The sequence below is a fragment of the Oncorhynchus masou genome, chromosome 13 (genome assembly GCF_036934945.1).
Source record: "Oncorhynchus masou masou isolate Uvic2021 chromosome 13, UVic_Omas_1.1, whole genome shotgun sequence".
NCBI classification, from domain to species: Eukaryota; Metazoa; Chordata; class Actinopteri; order Salmoniformes; family Salmonidae; genus Oncorhynchus; species Oncorhynchus masou.
The window spans coordinates 283,557-301,983 of record NC_088224.1 but is presented as its reverse complement, the minus strand read 5'-3'; the positions used below and the strand labels follow the sequence as shown (position 1 = coordinate 301,983).

Here is an 18,427-nt window from a genome sequence, read left to right as displayed (position 1 = left end):
GTATCTGGTATCTGCATGTATCTGCATGGTATCTGCATGGTATCTCTAGTATCTGCATGGTATCTATCATGGTATCTAGTATCTGCATGGTATCCATGGTATCATATCTGGGTATCTGTATGTATCTCCATGGTAACTGCATGGTATCTATGTATCTGCATGGTATCTAGTATCCGCATGGTATCATGGTATCTAGTATCTGCATGGTATCTAGTATCTGCATGGTATGGTATCTGCATGGTATCTAGTATCTGCATGGTATCTGCATGGTATCTAGTATCTGCATGGTATCTAGTATCTGCATGGTATCTAGTAACTGCATGTTATCTGCATGGTATCTAGTATCTGCATGGTATCTGCATGGTATCTAGTATCTGCATGTTATCTGCATGGTATCTAGTATCTGCATGGTATCTGCATGGTATCTAGTATCTGCATGGTATCTGGGTATCTGCATGGTATCCATGGTATCATGGTATCTGCATGGTTATCTGCATGTATCTGCATGGTATCTGCATGGTATCTAGTATCTGTATCTGCATGGTATCTAGTATCTGCATGGTATCTGCATGGTATCTAGTATCTGCATGGTATCTGCATGGTATCTAGTATCTGGTATCATGGTATCTGCATGGTATCTAGTATCTGCATGGTATCTGCATGGTATCTGTATCTGTATCTGCATGGTATCTGCATGGTATCTGCATGGTATCTGCATGGTATCATGGCATGGTATCTAGTATCTGCATGGTATCTGCATGGTATCTGCATGGTATCTAGTATCTGCATGTATATCTGCATGGTATCTATGGTATCTAGTATCATGGTATCATGGTATCTAGTATCTGCATGGTATCTAGTATCTGCATGGTATCTGCATGGTATCTAGTATCTGCATGTTATCTGCATGGTATCTAGTATCTGCATGGTATCTAGTATCTGCATGGTATCTGCATGGTATCTAGTATCTGCATGGTATCTGCATGGTATCTGCATGGTATCTGCATGGTATCTAGTATCTGCATGGTATCTGCATGGTATCTGCATGGTATCTAGTATCTGCATGGTATCTGCATGGTATCTAGTAACTGCATGGTATCTGCATGGTATCTAGTATCTGCATGGTATCTAGTAACTGTATGGTATCTGCATGGTATCTAGTATCTGCATGGTATCTGCATGGTATCTAGTAACTGCATGGTATCTGCATGGTATCTAGTATCTGCATGGTATCTGCATGGTATCTAGTATCTGTTATGGTATCTAGTATCTGCATGTTATCTGCATGGTATCTAGTATCTGCATGGTATCTGCATGGTATCTAGTAACTGCATGGTATCTGCATGGTATCTAGTATCTGCATGGTATCTGCATGGTATCTAGTATCTGCATGGTATCTAGTATCTGCATGGTATCTAGTATCTGCATGGTATCTGCATGGTATCTGGTATCTGCATGGTATCTGCATGGTATCTAGTATCTGCATGGTATCACTGTTATCTCAGTAATGGTATCTGCATCCGGTATCTAGTATCTGCATGGTATCTGCAATCTGCATGTTATCTGCCTGGTATCTAGTAACTGCATGGTATCTGCATGGGATCATGGTATCTGGTATCTGCATGCCCCTGCATGGTATCTATGGTATCGCTGACCACAACTCCATTTTGCTGATACCTGCCTACAGACAAATCTAGCTAAAAAAGAAGCTCCCATGGTATCTATCTGCAGGTCTGTCCAACGCATGGTCCGACTGCATGGTATCTGCATGACTCATGGTATCTAGTATCACTGCATGGTATCCAAGACTGCTTGGTATCTAGTATCATCACGTGGATCTGGTATCTAGTATCTGCATGGTATCTGCATGTTATCTGCATGGTATCTGCTGCATGGTATCTGCATGGTATATAGTAACATGGTATCATTGACTGCATGGTATCTGCATGGTATCGCATGATCGGTGTGCATGGTATCTAGTTCATGGTAGAATCTGCATGGTATCTGCATGGTATATAGAAGATGTCGCATGGTATCTAGTATATGCATATCTAGCAATCTGATGGTATCTAATCTGCATGGTATCATTCCCTATCTGCATGGTATCTGCATGTTAGAAACCTTGGTATTGATGGCAGCTGCATGGTATCTGCATGGTATCTAGTAAATGGTATCTGAATCTAGCGCGAACCACTGCTTTCAATCAGGGCTGCAAGCATGTGTGGTATCTGCATGTATCTGCATGGTATCATGACTGAATACAAACAATGCAGCTATATCTGCATGGTATCCCCTGCATGGTAAGGCTATCTGCAAATCTAATATCAATTTTAACTAAGCTGTCAGTCCCTCTGTATCTCATCTCTCCCTTGGATCACTGTTACTCTAACTCTCTGCATATAAGGCCAGCTCTCTATCTTGCTGATACCTCTACAGACAAAAGCTAAAAAAGAAGCTCCCACACTGAGTCTGTCTGCTTCCATCCTGGGACATGTTTCGTATCGTCAAATAACATCTGTCTCTGCATCTCTCTCTCTGCTGGTCTCTTGTATCTCTCTCTCTCTCTACCCTGGTATCCTAGTATCTGCATGGTATCTAGTAACTGCATGGTATCTAGTAACTCTCTCTCTGTCTCTCCCTAGCTCTCTCTCTCTCTCTCTCTCCAGCTCTCTATCTCTCTCTACCCGTCTCCATTGACGAATCCTCTTCTCTGTCTTCTCTCTCTGTCTCTGTCTGGTAACATGACTGAATACAAACAATGCAGCTCCCCCGTAAGGCTATCAAACAAGCTAAGCTGTCCCTCTGCTCTCTCTCTGTCGCTCTCTCTCTCTCTCTCTCTGTCTCTCCCTCTCTCTGTCTCTCCCTCTGTCTCTCTCCAGCTCTCTATCTCTCTCTCTCTCTCCTCTCCAGCTCTCTATCTCTCTCTATCTCTCTCTATCTCTCTGTCTCTCTCTCTCTGTCTCTCTCTCTGTCTCTCTGTCTCTCTCTCTGTCTCTCTCTCTGTCTCTCTCTCTCTCTCTCTCTGTCTCTCTCTGTCTCTCTCTGTCTCTCTCTCTCTCTCTCTCTCTCTCTCTCTCTTCTTTACCCCTCCAGACTAACCATCTCTCTCTCATCTCTCTCTATCTCTCTCTCTCTCTCTCTGTCTGTCTCTCTCTGTCTCTCTCTCTGTCTGTCTCTCTCTCTGTCTCTCTCTGTCTCTCTCTCTCTCTGTCTCTCTCTCTGTCTGTCTCTCTCTCTCTCTGTCTCTCTGTCTCTGTCTCTCCCTCTCTTCTTTACCTGACACAGACATAACCATGTCCTCATGGCCAGTGAGTAGTAGGAGAGACTTCTCTCTCTCCCCTTCTCTCTAGGCCCCCCCCACTCTAGGAGGTAGACGTCTCTCTCTCTCCCCTTCTCTCTAGGTCCCGCCTAGACCTCTTTCTCTCTGCCTCTAACTACCCCCTTCTCTCTAGGTCCCCCCTAGACCTCTTTCTCTCTGCCTCTAACGACCCCCTTCTCTCTAGGTCCCCCCTAGACCTCTTTCTCTCTGCCTCTATCTACCCCCTTCTCTCTAGGTCCCACCTTGACCTATTTCTCTCTACCTCGAACTACCCCCTTCTCTCTAGGTCCCCCATAGACTTCTTTCTCTCTGCCTCTAACTACTCCCTTCTCTCTAGGTCCCACCTAGACCTCTTTCCTCTGCCTCTAACTACCCCCTTCTCTCTGGGTCCCCCTAGACCTCTTTCTCTCCTCTAACTGACCCCCTTCTCTCTAGGTCCCCCTAGACCTCTTTCCTCTGCCTCTAACTACCCCTTCTCTCTGGGTCCCCCTAGACCTCTTTCTCTCTGCCTCTAACTACCCCCTTCTCTCTAAGAGGTCCCCCTCTTTTCTCTCTGCCTCTAACTACCCCCTTCTCTCTAGACCTCTTTCTCTCTGCCTCTAACTACCCCCTTCTCTCTAGGTCCCCCTAGACCTTTCTCTCTGCCTCTAACTACCCCCTTCTCTCTAGGTCCCCCTAGACCTCTTTCCTCTGCTGCCTCTAATCCCCCCTAGACCCCCTTCTCTCTAGGTCCCCCAAGACCTCTTTCTCTCTGCCTCCCCCCTCTCTCTAGGTCCCCCTAGACCTCTTTCTCTCTGCCTCTAATGACCCCCTTCTCTAGGTCCCCCTAGACCTCTTTCTCTCTGCCTCTAATGACCCCCTTCTCTCTAGGTCCCCCCTAGACCTCTTTCTCTCTGCCTCTAACTACCCCCTTCTCTCTAGGTCCCCCCTAGACCTCTTTCTCTCTGCCTCTAACTACCCCCTTCTCTCTAGGTCCCCCTAGACCTCTTTCTCTGCCTCTAATGACCCCCTTCTCTCTAGGTCCCCCCTAGACCTCTTTCTCTCTGCCTCTAACTACCCCCTTCTCTCTAGGTCCCACCTAGACCTCTTTCCTCTGCCTCTAACTACCCCCTTCTCTCTGGGTCCCCCCTAGACCTCTTTCTCTCTGCCTCTAACGACCCCCTTCTCTCTAGGTCCCCCTAGACCTCTTTCTCTCTGCCTCTAACTACCCCCTTCTCTCTAGGTCCCCCCTAGACCTCTTTCTCTCTGCCTCTAACTACCCCCTTCTCTCTAGGTCCCCCTAGACCTCTTTCTCTCTGCTCTAACTACCCCCTTCTCTCTAGGTCCCCCTAGACCTCTTTCTCTCTGCCTCTAACTACCCCCTTCTCTCTAGGTCCCCCCCTAGACCTCTTTCCCCCCTCTCTGCCTCTAACTACCCCCTTCTCTCTAGGTCCCCCCTAGACCTCTTTCTCTCTGCCTCTAACTACCCCCTTCTCTCTCTCGCTTTCTCTTTCCCTCTACCTGACATTAACAGTATGACATAATGTAGTCCTCATGGCCAGTGAGTGTTCTGGCAGGTAGACTTCCTCTTTGTTTCCTCTGGAAATGTACTACCCAAAAAACAAATTCCCTGGAAACACTCCCTCTTCCCATCTCCTCACACATCCTCTAAATCCATTATCTCTCTCTCTCTCTCTGTCCTCTCTCTCTCTCTCTCCCTCCCCCCCTCCCTCCCTCTCTCACTCTCTCACTCTCTCTCTCCCCCTCCCTCTCTCACTCTCTCTCTCTCTCCCCCTCCCTCTCTCTCTCTTTCTCTCTCTCTCTCCTCTCTCTCTCTGTCCTCTCTCTCTCTCTCTCACTCTCTCTCTCCCCCTCCCTCTCTCTCTCTCCCAGATAGAGTTTGTCCTGGTCAGGTCATAACCAGGCAAATACATTTGTCAGAATAAAAGGCTAAATAAAAAATATCTGCCATTCCAGAGCTAAGTGGCTGAGTTGTTGGGGGGTCTGATCCAATGATGTATATAAACACTAGATTCCTGGTACTATGTATTAGCCAATGAGAGGCTTCGAAGCCATTGGTCGGCCATATTGGCACTCCCCATTGATTAGTCCTCCATAGGAATGAATGGAATTCTACAGTATTTCAATTAAATGTTTCAAGGAGATAATTACATTTATTTAAGTATTAGTCAAACAGCAACATTAGTACTCTCCCAAAAAAAAGTACTTTAACCTGTTGATGCTCTGGGGGCGCTATTTCATTTTTGGATGAAAAACGTTCCCGTTTTAAACAAGATATTTTGTCACAAAAAGATGCTCGACTATGCATATAATTGCTACCGTTCGAAAGAAAACACTCTGACGTGTCCAGAAATACAAAGATCTTCTCTGTGCGTGCCCTATAACGTGAGCTTCAGGCAAAACCAAGATGAGATGGCATCCAGGAAATGACAAGGATTTTTGAGGCTCTGTTTTCCATGGTCTCCTTATATGGCTGTGAACGCGAGAGGAGTAAGTCTGCCCTTTCTGTCGTTTCCCCAAGGTGTCTGCAGCATTGTGACGTATTTGTAGGCAGATCATTGGAAGATTGACCATAACAGACCACATTTACCACGTGTCTGCCCGGTGTCCTGCGCCGAAATTGGTGCGCAAAAGTCACCTGCCAGTATTTTTCCATACGATACAGAGAGTAAAGCAAGCTTCCACGAACTGCATGTCAATGAAGAGATATGTGAAAAAACACCTTGAGGACTGATTCCAAACAACGTTTGCCATGTTTCGGTCGATATTATGTAGTTAATCCGGAAAAAGTTTTACGTTGTAGGTGACTGCATTTTCGGTTCGTTTCGGTAGCCAGACGCAATGTAGAAAACGGAACGATTTCTCCTACACACAGACGCTTTCAGGAAACACTGCGCATTTGGTATGTGACTGAGAGTCTCCTCATTGAAAACATCAGAAGCTCTTCAAAGGTAAATGATTTTATTTATTTGGTTATCTGGTTTTTGTGAAAATGTTGCGTGCTACATGCTACACAAAATGCTATGCTAGCTTTGCATACTCTTACACAAATTAGTCAATTTCTATGGTTCAAAAGCATATTTTGAAAATCTGAGATGACAGTGTTGTTAAGAAAAGGCTAAGCTTGAGAGCAGACGCATTATTTTAATTTTATTTGCGATTTTCAGAAATCGTTAACGTTGCGTTATGCTAATGAGCCTGAGGCTTTAGTCACGATCCCGGATCCGGGATGGGGAGTTTCAAGAGGTTAAGGAAAAGTTTTTTAGATATATATGTTTAGTTTGCTTTAATATACTTTATCTTCTGCATGAAGGTGTCTGTACTATAGTAATCATGGCAAAAACGAGTGTATATATTAATAAATGCATTTCTATAGATTCCAAAATATTTGTCACAGTGGTAGGGGAATACCAACATGGTAATCCATTGCTCTGATCCCAGTAGTGTAAAGTACTATTAAAAAATACTTTAAAGTACCACTTAAGTCGTTTTGGGGGGTAGCTGGACTTAACAATTTATATTTTTTTGGACAACTTTTACTTCACTACATTCATAAATAAAATAATGTACTTTTTACTCCATACATTTTCCCTGACAACCCAAAAGTACTCGTGTACAGTTTGACAGAAAAATGGTCCAATTCATCAAGAGAACATCCCTGGTCATCCGTACTGCCTCTGATCTGGAGGACTCACTAAACAGAGAACATCCCTGATCCTCCCTACTGCCTCTGATCTGGAGGACTCACTAAACAGAGAACATCCCTGGTCATCCCTACTGCCTCTGATCTGGAGGACTCACTAAACAGAGAACATCCCTGATCCTCCCTACTGCCTCTGATCTGGAGGACTCACTAAACAGAGAACATCCCTGGTCATCCCTACTGCCTCTGATCTGGAGGACTCACTAAACAGAGAACATCCCTGGTCCTCCCTACTGCCTCTGATCTGGAGGACTCACTAAACAGAGAACATCCCTGGTCCTCACTACTGCCTCTGATCTGGAGGACTCACTAAACAGAGAACATCCCTGGTCGTCCCTCGTGCCGCTGATCTGGTGGACTCACTAAACAGAGAACATCCCTGGTCCTCCCTAATGCCTCTGATCTGGATGACTCACTAAACAGAGAACATCCCTGGTCGTCCCTACTGCCTCTGATCTGGAGGACTCACTAAACAGAGAACATCCCTGGTCGTCCCTACTGCCTCTGATCTGATCTTATTATTATCTTATTATTATTATTATTATTATTATATTATTGTTATTATTATATTATTATTATATATATTATTATATATTATTATTATTATTATATTAATATTATTATATATTATTATTATTATATATATTATTATATATATTATTATATTATTATTATTATATATATATTATATATTATATATATTATTATAGTATTATTATTATATATATTATTATATATTATTATTAGTATATTATTGTTATTATTATTATAATATTATTATTATTATATTATTATTATTAATATATTAATATAAAGAATTTGAAATGGTTTTTACTTTTACTTTTCATACTTAAGTACATTTTAACAATTCCATTTACTTTTGATACAATGTATATTTAAAACCAAATACATTTAGAACAAATATTTTTCGACTTTTACTTAAGTAGTATTTTACTGAGTGACTTTTCCTTGAGTCATTTTCTATTAAAAGGTGTCTTTACTTTTACTCAAGTATGTCAATTGAGTACTTTTTCCACCTCTGTCTGATCCAAAGTGTCTTCTGTTTAAAGGGCCAATGCAGCCATTTTCATCTCATTCTCAAATCATTTCTGGGTAACAATGAAGTACCTAACTGTGATTGTTAAAAAAAAAAGTTTTAAATGGCTTCTTAGCAAAGAGCAATTTCTAAAGCAAGAATGTTGATAGGACAGCCTGGGTGGGAGTGGTTTGAGTAGTGAGGGGGAAACTGAAAATGAGCTGTTATTGGCAGAGAGGTTTGGAACTGTCTTTCTTATTGGACTATTAACTAATTTACCACATGGTGATGTCACCATGGAAAGCCAAAACTCTCTCCCACCAAAACAGACTGAAATTTCAAGCAGTATTTTCAAACAGCTCTGTACACTAAAAGGGCATTATCATAATTTTTGCCTATTTCAGAGTATTATTCCGACCTCACAGTGTGGAGATACAGTATGTATAAAACAGAGGAATATCCCATTTTTGACTGCACTTGGCCTTTAACACAGTCATTCTTTAAAAGGATGATTGAGACTTCAGTAGTAGTGCTTTTAAATGAATTAAATTGATTTTTGAAGAATATAACGATCATGAGCTTAGTTCAACTGTCATACCCCATCAAAACCCAAAATATTAGCCTGTATTAAATGTATACAAACACCGTATATCTTTAAAACTATAATTTCGATTTCATGGCTGGTAAGTTTTTGCATAGCTCTGTCTACGGATTTGAGAGTGGCTAAATTTCTCCACCCCATCCCTCAGCTTGTTACCAAGACAGTCAGGCTCTCAATGGTGCAGCTGTAGAACTTTGGAGGATCTGAGGACCCCAAGCCAAATCTTTTCAGTCTCCTGAGGGGGAATAGGTTTTGTTGTGCCCTCTTCACGACTGTGATAGTTCGTTGGTGGTGGTGTGGACACCAAGGAACTTGAAGCTCTCAACCTGCTCCACCACAGCCCTGTGGATGAGAATGGGGTGATGCTCAGTCCTCCTTTTCCTGTAGTCCATAATCATCTCCTTTGTCTTGATCACGTTGAGGGAGAGGTTGTTGTTGAGGAATCTGCCCACCTCCATATAGGCTGTGTCATCATTGTCGGTGATTCGTCAGCAAATTTAACGATGGTGTTGGAGTCATGCTTGGCCAGGCAGTCGTGGGTGAACAGGGAGTACAGGAGGCGACTAAGGGGCCCCCATGTTGAAGAACAGTGTGCAGATGTGTTGTTACCTACCCTCACCACCTGGGAGCTGCCTGTCAGGAAGTCCAGGATCCAAGGCCCTGAGCTTAGTGATGAGCTTAGAGGGCACTGTGGTGTTGACCGCTGAGCAGTAGACAATGAACAGCATTCTCACGTAGGTGTTCCTTTTGTCCAGGTGGGAAAGGGAAGTGTGGAGTACAATAGAGATTGCGTCATCTGTGGATCTGTTAGGGAAATATGCAGATTGGAGTGGGTCTAGGGTTTCTGGGACAGTGGTGTTGATGTGAACCATTGACCAGCCTTTCAAAGCACTTTATGGCTACAGACGTGAGTGCTACAGGTCAGTAGTCATTTAGGCAGGTTACTCTAGAGTTCTTGCCCAGAGGGACTATGGTGGTCTATTTGAAACATGTTGGTATTACAGACTTCACTGATTTGAAAATGTCAGTGAAAACACTTTTCAGTTGATCAGCACACATGCTCTGAGTACACGTCCTGGTAATCTGTCTGGCCCTACGGCCTTGTAAATGTTGACCTGTTTAAAGGTCTTATTCACGTTGGCTACGGAGAGCGTGATCACACAGTCGTCCAGAACAGCTGCTGCTCTCATGCCTGCTTCAGTGTTGCTTGCCTCGAAGTGAGCTTCGAAGTAACTCCACTCATCGGGTAGACTTGTGTTACTGGGCAGCTAGCGGCTGGGCTTCCCTTTGTAGTCTGTAATAGTTTCCAAGCCCTGCCACATCCGAAGAGCGTCAGAGGCGGTGTCGTACGATTCCATCTTAGTCCTGTAGTGACGCTTTGCTTGTTTGACTGTTCGTCAGAGGGCATAACAGGATTTTATTTTATAAGCGTCCGGGTTAGTGTCCCACTCACTGTGGGGACGACGTCATCGATGCACTTATTGATGGAGCCGGTAACTGATGTGGTGTACTCCTCAATGCCATCGGATGAATCCTGGAACATATTCCGTTCTGTGCCAGCAAAACAGTACACGCAGTAGTGTTACAGTATACAACACCATGGTTTTACAGGGAGCGTTTTAGGGAGCGTTTTAGGGAGCGTTTCAGGGAGCGTTTCAGGGAGCGTTTCAGGGAGCGTTTCAGGGAGCGTTTCGGGAGCGTTTCAGGGAGCGTTTCAGGGAGCGTTTCAGGGAGCGTTTCAGGGAGCGTTTAAGGGAGCGTTTCAGGGAGCGTTTCAGGGAGCGTTTCAGGGAGCGTTTCAGGGAGCGTTTCAGGGAGCGTTTCAGGGAGCGTTTCAGGGAGCGTTTCAGGGAGCGTTTCAGGGAGCGTTTCAGGAGCGTTTCAGGGAGCGTTTCAGGGAGCGTTTCAGGGAGCGTTTCAGGGAGCGTTTCAGGGAGCGTTTCGTTTCAGGAGCGTTTCAGGGAGCGTTTCAGGGAGCGTTAGGAGCGTTTCAGGGAGCGTTTCAGGGAGCGTTTCAGGGAGCGTTTCAGGGAGCGTTTCAGGGAGCGTTTCAGGGAGCGTTTCAGGGAGCGTTTCAGGAGCGTTTCAGGGAGCGTTTCAGGGAGCGTTTCAGGGAGCGTTTCAGGGAGCGTTTAGGGAGCGTTTAAGGAGCGTTTCAGGGAGCGTTTCGGGAGCGTTTCGGGAGCGTTTCGTTTACAGGGAGCGTTTCAGGAGCGTTTCAGGGAGCGTTTCAGGGAGCGTTTCAGGGAGCGTTTCGGGAGCGTTTCGGGAGCGTTTCAGGGAGCGTTTCAGGGAGCGTTTCGGAGCGGGAGCGTTTAAGGAGCGTTTCAGGGAGCGTTTAGGGAGCGCTTCAGGGAGCGTTTCAGGGAGCGTTTCAGGGAGCGTTTCAGGAGCGTTTAGGAGCGTTTAGGAGCGTTTCAGGGAGCGCGTTCAGGGAGCGTTTCAGGGAGCGTTTCAGGGAGCGCTTCAGGGAGCGTTTCAGGAGCGTTTCAGGAGCGTTCGGAGGAGCGTTTCAGGGAGCGTTTAGGAGCGTTTTTAGGAGCGTTGGAAGCGTTTCAGGGAGCGTTTCAGGGAGCGTTTCAGGGAGCGTTTCAGGGAGCGTTTCAGGAGCGCTTTAGGGAGCGTTTCGGAGCGTTTCGGGAGCGTTTCAGGGAGCGTTTCAGGGAGCGTTTCGGGAGCGTTTCAGGGAGCGTTTCAGGGAGCGTTTCCGGGAGCGTTTCGGGAGCGTTTCGGGAGCGTTTCAGGGAGCGTTTAAGGGAGCGTTTCAGGGAGCGTTTCGGGAGCGGGAGCGTTTCGGGAGCGCTTCGGGGAGCGTTTAAGGGAGCGCGTTCAGGGAGGGAGCGTTTCAGGGAGCGTTTCAGGGAGCGTTACAGGGAGCGAGCGTTTCAGGGAGCGTTTCAGGGAGCGTTTCAGGAGCGTTTCAGGGAGCGTTTCAGGGAGCGTTTCAGGAGCGTTTCAGGAGCGTTTCAGGAGCGTTTCAGGGAGCGTTCAGGGAGCGTTTCAGGGAGCGTTTCAGGAGCGTTTCGCGTTTGAGCGTTTCAGGAGCGTTTCAGGGAGCGTTTCAGGGAGCGTTTCGGGAGCGTTTCGGGAGCGTTTCGGGAGCGTTTCAGGGAGCGTTTCGGGGAGCGTTTCAGGGAGCGTTTAGGGAGCGTTTCGGGAGCTGCGTTTCGGGAGCGTTTCGGGAGCGTTTCGGGAGCGTTTCGGGAGCGCGTTCGGGAGCGTTTCAGGGAGCGTTTCAGGGAGCGTTTCAGGGAGCGTTCAGGGAGCGTTTCAGGGAGCGTTTCAGGGAGCGTTTCGCTTTCAGGAGCGTTTCAGGGAGCGTTTCAGGGAGCGTTTTAGGGAGCGCGTTCAGGGAGCGTTTTAAGGGAGCGTTTCGGGAGCGTTTCAGGGAGCGTTTTAGGGAGCGTTTCAGGGAGCGTTTCAGGGAGCGCTTCGGGAGCGTTTCGGGAGCGTTTCGGGAGCGTTTCAGGGAGCGTTTCAGGGAGCGTTTCAGGGAGCGTTTCAGGGAGCGTTTCAGGGAGCGTTTCGGGAGCGTTTCAGGAGCGTTTCAGGAGCGTTCAGGAGCGTTTCAGGGAGCGTTTCAGGGAGCGTTTCAGGAGCGTTTCAGGGAGCGTTTCAGGGAGCGTTTCAGGGAGCGCGTTACAGGGAGCGTTTCAGGGAGCGTTTAAGGGAGCGTTTAAGGAGCGTTTAAGGGAGCGTTTAAGGGAGCGTTTAGGGAGCGTTAAGGAGCGTTTCGGGAGCGTTTCAGGGAGCGCGTTCGGGAGCGTTTCGAAGGGAGCGTTCAGGGAGCGTTTAGGGAGCGTTTCGGGAGCCGTTTCGGGAGCGCGTTTCAGGGAGCGTTTCGGGGAGCGTTTGGGAGCGTTTCAGGGAGCGTTTAGGGAGGGAGCGTTTCAGGAGCGTTTCAGGGAGCGTTTCGGGAGCGTTTCAGGGAGCCGTTCAGGAGCGTTTAAGGGAGCGTTTCAGGAGCGTTTCAGGGAGCGGGGAGCGTTTGAGGCGCGGAGCGTTTAAGGGAGCGTTACGGGAGCGTTTGCAGGGAGCGTTTAAGGGAGCGTTTAAGGAGCGTTTAGGAGCGTTTAAGGAGCGTTTCAGGAGCGTTACGGGAGCGTTTCAGGGAGCGTTTAAGGGAGCGTTTCAGGAGCGCTTCAGGGAGCGTTTCAGGAGCGTTTCAGGGAGCGTTTCAGGGAGCGTTTCAGGGAGCGTTTCAGGGAGCGTTTCAGGGAGCGTTTCGTTTCAGGAGCGTTTCAGGGAGCGTTTGGAGCGTTTCAGGGAGCGTTTCAGGGAGCGTTTCAGGGAGCGTTTCAGGAGCGTTTCAGGGAGCGTTTCAGGGAGCGTTTCAGGGAGCGTTTCAGGGAGCGTTTCAGGGAGCGTTTCGGGAGCGTTTCAGGGAGCGTTTCAGGGAGCGTTTCAGGGAGCGTTTCAGGAGCGTTTCAGGGAGCGTTTCAGGGAGCGTTTCAGGGAGCGTTTCAGGGAGCGTTTCAGGGAGCGTTTCAGGGAGCGTTTCAGGGAGCGTTTCAGGGAGCGTTTCAGGGAGCGTTTCAGGGAGCGTTTCGGGGAGCGTTTCAGGGAGCGTTTCAGGGAGCGTTTCAGGGAGCGTTTCAGGGAGCGTTCAGGGAGCGTTTCAGGGAGCGTTTTTCGGGAGCGTTTCGCTTTTCAGGAGCGTTTCAGGGAGCGTTTAGGGAGCGTTTCAGGAGCGTTACAGGGAGCGTTTAAGGGAGCGTTTCGGGGAGCGTTTAAGGAGCGTTTCAGGAGCGTTCAGGGAGCGTTTAAGGGAGCGTTTCAGGGAGCGTTTCAGGGAGCGTTTCAGGGAGCGTTTCAGGGAGCGTTTCAGGGAGCGTTTCAGGAGCGTTTCGGAGCGTTTCAGGGAGCGTTTCAGGGAGCGTTTCGGGAGCGTTTCAGGGAGGAGCGTTGAGGGAGCGTTTCAGGGAGCGTTTCACGGAGCGTTTAAGGGAGAGTTTCAGGGAGCGTTTCAGGAGCGTTTCGGGAGGGAGCGTTTCAGGGAGCGTTTCAGGAGCGTTTCAGGGAGCGTTTCAGGGAGCGTTTCGGGAGAGTTTCAGGGAGCGTTTCAGGGAGCGTTTCAGGGAGCGTTTCAGGGAGCGTTTCAGGGAGCGCGTTTCGGGAGCGTTTCAGGGAGCGTTTCAGGGAGAGTTTCAGGGAGCGTTTCGGGGAGAGTTTCGGGAGCGTTTCGGGAGCGTTTCAGGGAGCGTTTCAGGGAGCGCGTTCGGGAGCGTTACAGGGAGCGTTTCAGGGAGCGTTTCGGGGAGCGTTTCAGGGAGCGTTTCACGGAGCGTTTCAGGGAGCGTTTCGGGGAGCGTTTCACGGAGCGTTTCAGGGAGCGTTTTACAGTAGTTTCATACTGTTCAGTTTCATTGCCCCTCAGGGAAGGTTTGTGTTTGGATCCCGAATGAAAACCATCCTCCCAATTCAAGGTGTGCATAGTGGATGTACAGTCTTGTTCCCTCTTTCCCTGCTGTCTCTGTGACCCAATGAGATTGTACAGTCTCGTTCCCTGGTACTTGGTACCCAGTGAGATCGCCTTGGTACTTGAGGGTTCATTTTAGCACCCTGGTTTCAGCGTTCCTGCATGCCTGCAGCAAGGGTGGGGTGGAGGAGGGGTGGAGAGGGCCTGACACCGAAGGGGGGCAGGTGGTGGAGGAGGGGTGGAGAGGGCCTGACACCGAAGGGGGGCAGGGGGTGGAGGAGGGGTGGAGAGGGCCTGGCGGTGAGGGTTAGGGAAGCAGGGGGGGAGGAGCGGTGGAGAGGGCCTGGCGGTGAGGGTTGGGTCAGGAGGGGAGAGAGGAGGGGTGCAGAGGGTGAGGTGTTATCTTTGGAAAGTGTTGACAGCACAGAAACATGTGAGGGGGGCAGGGTGAGGGAGAGGGAGAGAATAAGAACGAAGCAGAGAGAATGATAGAGGAAGTGAGGGAGGGTTATTTCCATGACAGAATCAAAAAAGCAATTTTGGACTGACCAATGTAGACATTTTCAAAAATACGCAATTCAAAAGTTCTATATCACAAAATTTTGAACTGGAATTTTATGGAAATCAGAGCATTGTTGAGAGAATCCTATTTGAATCAGAAAAATATACTCATATGGTAGGTAATATACACAAAACCCTGCAGAGAGCCTATCCAACTGACAGAAAATATAAACTATTGGAAGCAAGACTTAAAATGAACTCATATTGGCACAAGTTGGCGGGAGTGTCGGAACATAAACAAAATGACAGTTAATTAAATTGTACACTTAATCCAGTATAAACTAAATGTATAGAATCGATTAATACAAGAGTCAAAATTCACAAATTCTTCAGCACAAAAGCAGAGTCATGTCTAAAACGTAATACTAACAATGATTCAATAATTCATGCCTTCTGGGAGTATTATAAAGTTGTTATATAAATATAAATTCTATAAAGAATGTTATAAAGTTGTTATATAAATATAAATTCTATAAAGAATGTTATAAAGTTGTTATATAAATATAAATTCTATAAAGAGTGTTATAAAGTTTTTATATAAAAATACATTCTATAAAGAGTGTTATAAAGTTGTTATATAAAATATAAATTCTATAAAGAATGTTATAAAGTTGTTATATAAATATAAATTCTATAAAGAATGTTATAAAGTTGTTATATAAATATAAATTCTATAAAGAATGTTATAAAGTTGTTATATAAATATAAATTCTATAAAGAATGTTATAAAGTTGTTATATAAATATAAATTCTATAAAGAATGTTATAAAGTTGTTATATAAACATAAATTCTATAAAGAGTGTTATAAAGTTGTTATATAAAATATAAATTCTATAAAGCATGTTATAAAGTTGTTATATAAATATACATTCTATAAAGAGTGTTATAAAGTTGTTATATAAATAATAAATTCTATAAAGATTGTTATAAAGTCCATACAATAGAAAGCTGTGTATCAGAGGTCTTACAATGTAATTGTATTTTTACTGTGTCTATCGGTATAATTCAAGACCTGGCGTGTGGTGAGATACCCAATGGGTAGACAATATTATCTTCTGCATGTATATTCATTAAAGAAGCAATTACTTAAATACTAGAAGTCAAATTATACTCCAACATTAAGAGAATAGAAGAATGAAATACTTTATTATTTAATGATTGAAACAAACCTGGCTAGAGACCGGAACATCGTAGCGCTGAAGTCACACGGGACAGAGTCATACATACATTAGACACGTCAAGGGGCGTGAACACGCTGGGAACACGTGGGTCTGAGCGAGTGGGACGCCATTCATGTTGGTGGAAATGTATGTAAACATTAAGCTGTTTATTGTTTTTGTGTATTGTTGTTTATTCAATATAAAGAGAGAGTGAGAGGGTGGTGAAGAGAAAGACAGACACTATAAACATTTAAAAAAGGCACAGAGAAATGGAGACCTAGAGTAGAATCTACAGAGAGGACAAACAGAGAGGACAAACAGAGAGGACGAACAGAGAGGACTAACAGAGAGGACGAACAGAGAGGACTAACAGAGAGGACAAACAGAGAGGACTAACAGTGAGGACGAACAGAGAGGACTAACAGAGAGGACTAACAGAGAGGACTAACAGAGAGGACTAACAGAGAGGACTAACAGAGAGGACTAACAGAGAGGACTAACAGAGAGGACTAACAGAGAGGACTAACAGTGAGGACGAACAGAGAGGACGAACAGAGAGGACGAACAGAGAGGACGAACAGAGAGGACTAACAGAGAGGACTAACAGAGAGGACGAACAGAGAGGACTAACAGAGAGGACTAACAGAGAGGACGAACAGAGAGGACGAACAGAGAGGACGAACAGAGAGGACGAACAGAGAGGACTAACAGAGAGGACTAACAGAGAGGACGAACAGAGAGGACGAACAGAGAGGACTAACAGAGAGGACAAACAGAGAGGACTAACAGAAAGGACTAACAAGAGAGGACGAACCGAGAGGACTAACAGAGAGGGTGAACAGAGAGGACGAACAGAGAGGGTGAACAGAGAGGACAAACAGAGAGGACGAACAGAGAGGACAAACAGAGAGGACTAACAGAGAGGACTAACAGAGAGGACGAACAGAGAGGACTAACAGAGAGGACTAACAGAGAGGACTAACAGAGAGGACTAACAGAGAGGACTAACAGAGAGAACTAACAGAGAGGACTAACAGAGAGGACTAACAGAGAGGACTAACAGAGAGGACTAACAGAGAGGACTAACAGAGAGGACTAACAGAGAGGACTAACAGAGAGGACAAACAGAGAGGACTAACAGAGAGGACGAACCAAGGGAAAACAACTAAAAGCAGAAGAAACAGAGAGACAGGTGGAGAGCAAGACAGACATTGATAAAGAGACACAAAAGGAGAATAAAAAGTTACGTGAAAACACAATGTCCTTCACCTTCCCTCCTACACCTGTCCTACAGACAATGTCCTTCACCTTCCCTCCTACACCTGTCCTACAGACAATGTCCTTCTCCTTTCCCCCTACACCTGTCCTACAGACAATGTCCTTCACCTTCCCTCCTACACCTGTCCTACAGACAATGTCCTTCACCTTCCCTCCTACACCTGTCCTACAGACAATGTCCTTCTCCTTTCCCCCTACACCTGTCCTACAGACAATGTCCTTCACCTTCCCTCCTACACCTGTCCTACAGACAATGTCCTTCCTCCTACACTTCCTACAGACAATGTCCTTCACACCTGTCCTACAGACAATGTCCTTCACCTTCCCTCCTACACCTGTCCTACAGACAATGTCCTTCACCTTCCCTCCTACACCTGTCCTACAGACAATGTCCTTCTCCTTTCCCCCTACACCTGTCCTACAGACAATGTCCTTCACCTTCCCTCCTACACCTGTCCTACAGACAATGTCCTTCACCTTCCCTCCTACACCTGTCCTACAGACAATGTCCTTCACCTTCCCTCCTACACCTGTCCTACAGACAATGTCCTTCTTCCCACCTGTCCTACCAATGTCCTTCACCTTCCCTCCTACACCTGTCCTACAGACAATGTCCTTCTCCTTTCCCCCTACACCTGTCCTACAGACAATGTCCTTCACCTTCCCTCCTACACCTGTCCTACACCTGTCCTACAGACAATGTCCTTCACCTTCCTCCTACACCTGTCCTACAGACAATGTTCTTCACCTTCCCTCCTACACCTGTCCTACAGACAATGTCCTTCTCCTTTCCCCCTACACCTGTCCTACAGACAATGTCCTTCACCACCTTCCTACAGACAATGTCCTTCCCTACACCTACACCTGTCCTACACCTGTCCTACAGACAATGTCCTTCACCTTCCCTCCTACACCTGTCCTACAGACAATGTCCTTCACCTTCCCTCCTACACCTGTCCTACAGACAATGTCCTTCACCTTCCCTCCTACACCTGTCCTACAGACAATGTCCTTCACCTTTCCCTCCTACACCAGTAAAACTACAGCACAAGTCTCTAAGTCAAACCAAGATCCAACTCAAACAGTAACCCCAGTCATCCAGCGGGTCAGGTGCTGATAGAGGTTGGTCCATTAAACAGGGTTGTGAGGGGGTTGGAAGCTGGGTCATTGCTGTCGTAGTCTCAGAGACAGTGGTTCTTACACCAGCACAGTGTCTGACAGGACTGCTGAGCTTGGTACTGTGTAGACATCTTCATCAAACAACTAGCCTCACACTGTGGGTCCAATCCGACGCGAGAAAAACTTAAGGCTTTTGGTTTCCATCTCAAAAAAAAGCAACGATGTCACTG

General features: G+C 46.4%; 1 protein-coding gene across 1 annotated transcript in view; it reads right to left on the bottom strand.

Moving 5' to 3' along the window:
• Nucleotides 1-18,427, bottom strand: part of LOC135551646 (FH1/FH2 domain-containing protein 3-like) — a 187,084-nt gene that overhangs the window by 117,365 nt on the left and 51,292 nt on the right. The gene's annotated exons all lie outside the window — the stretch shown is intronic.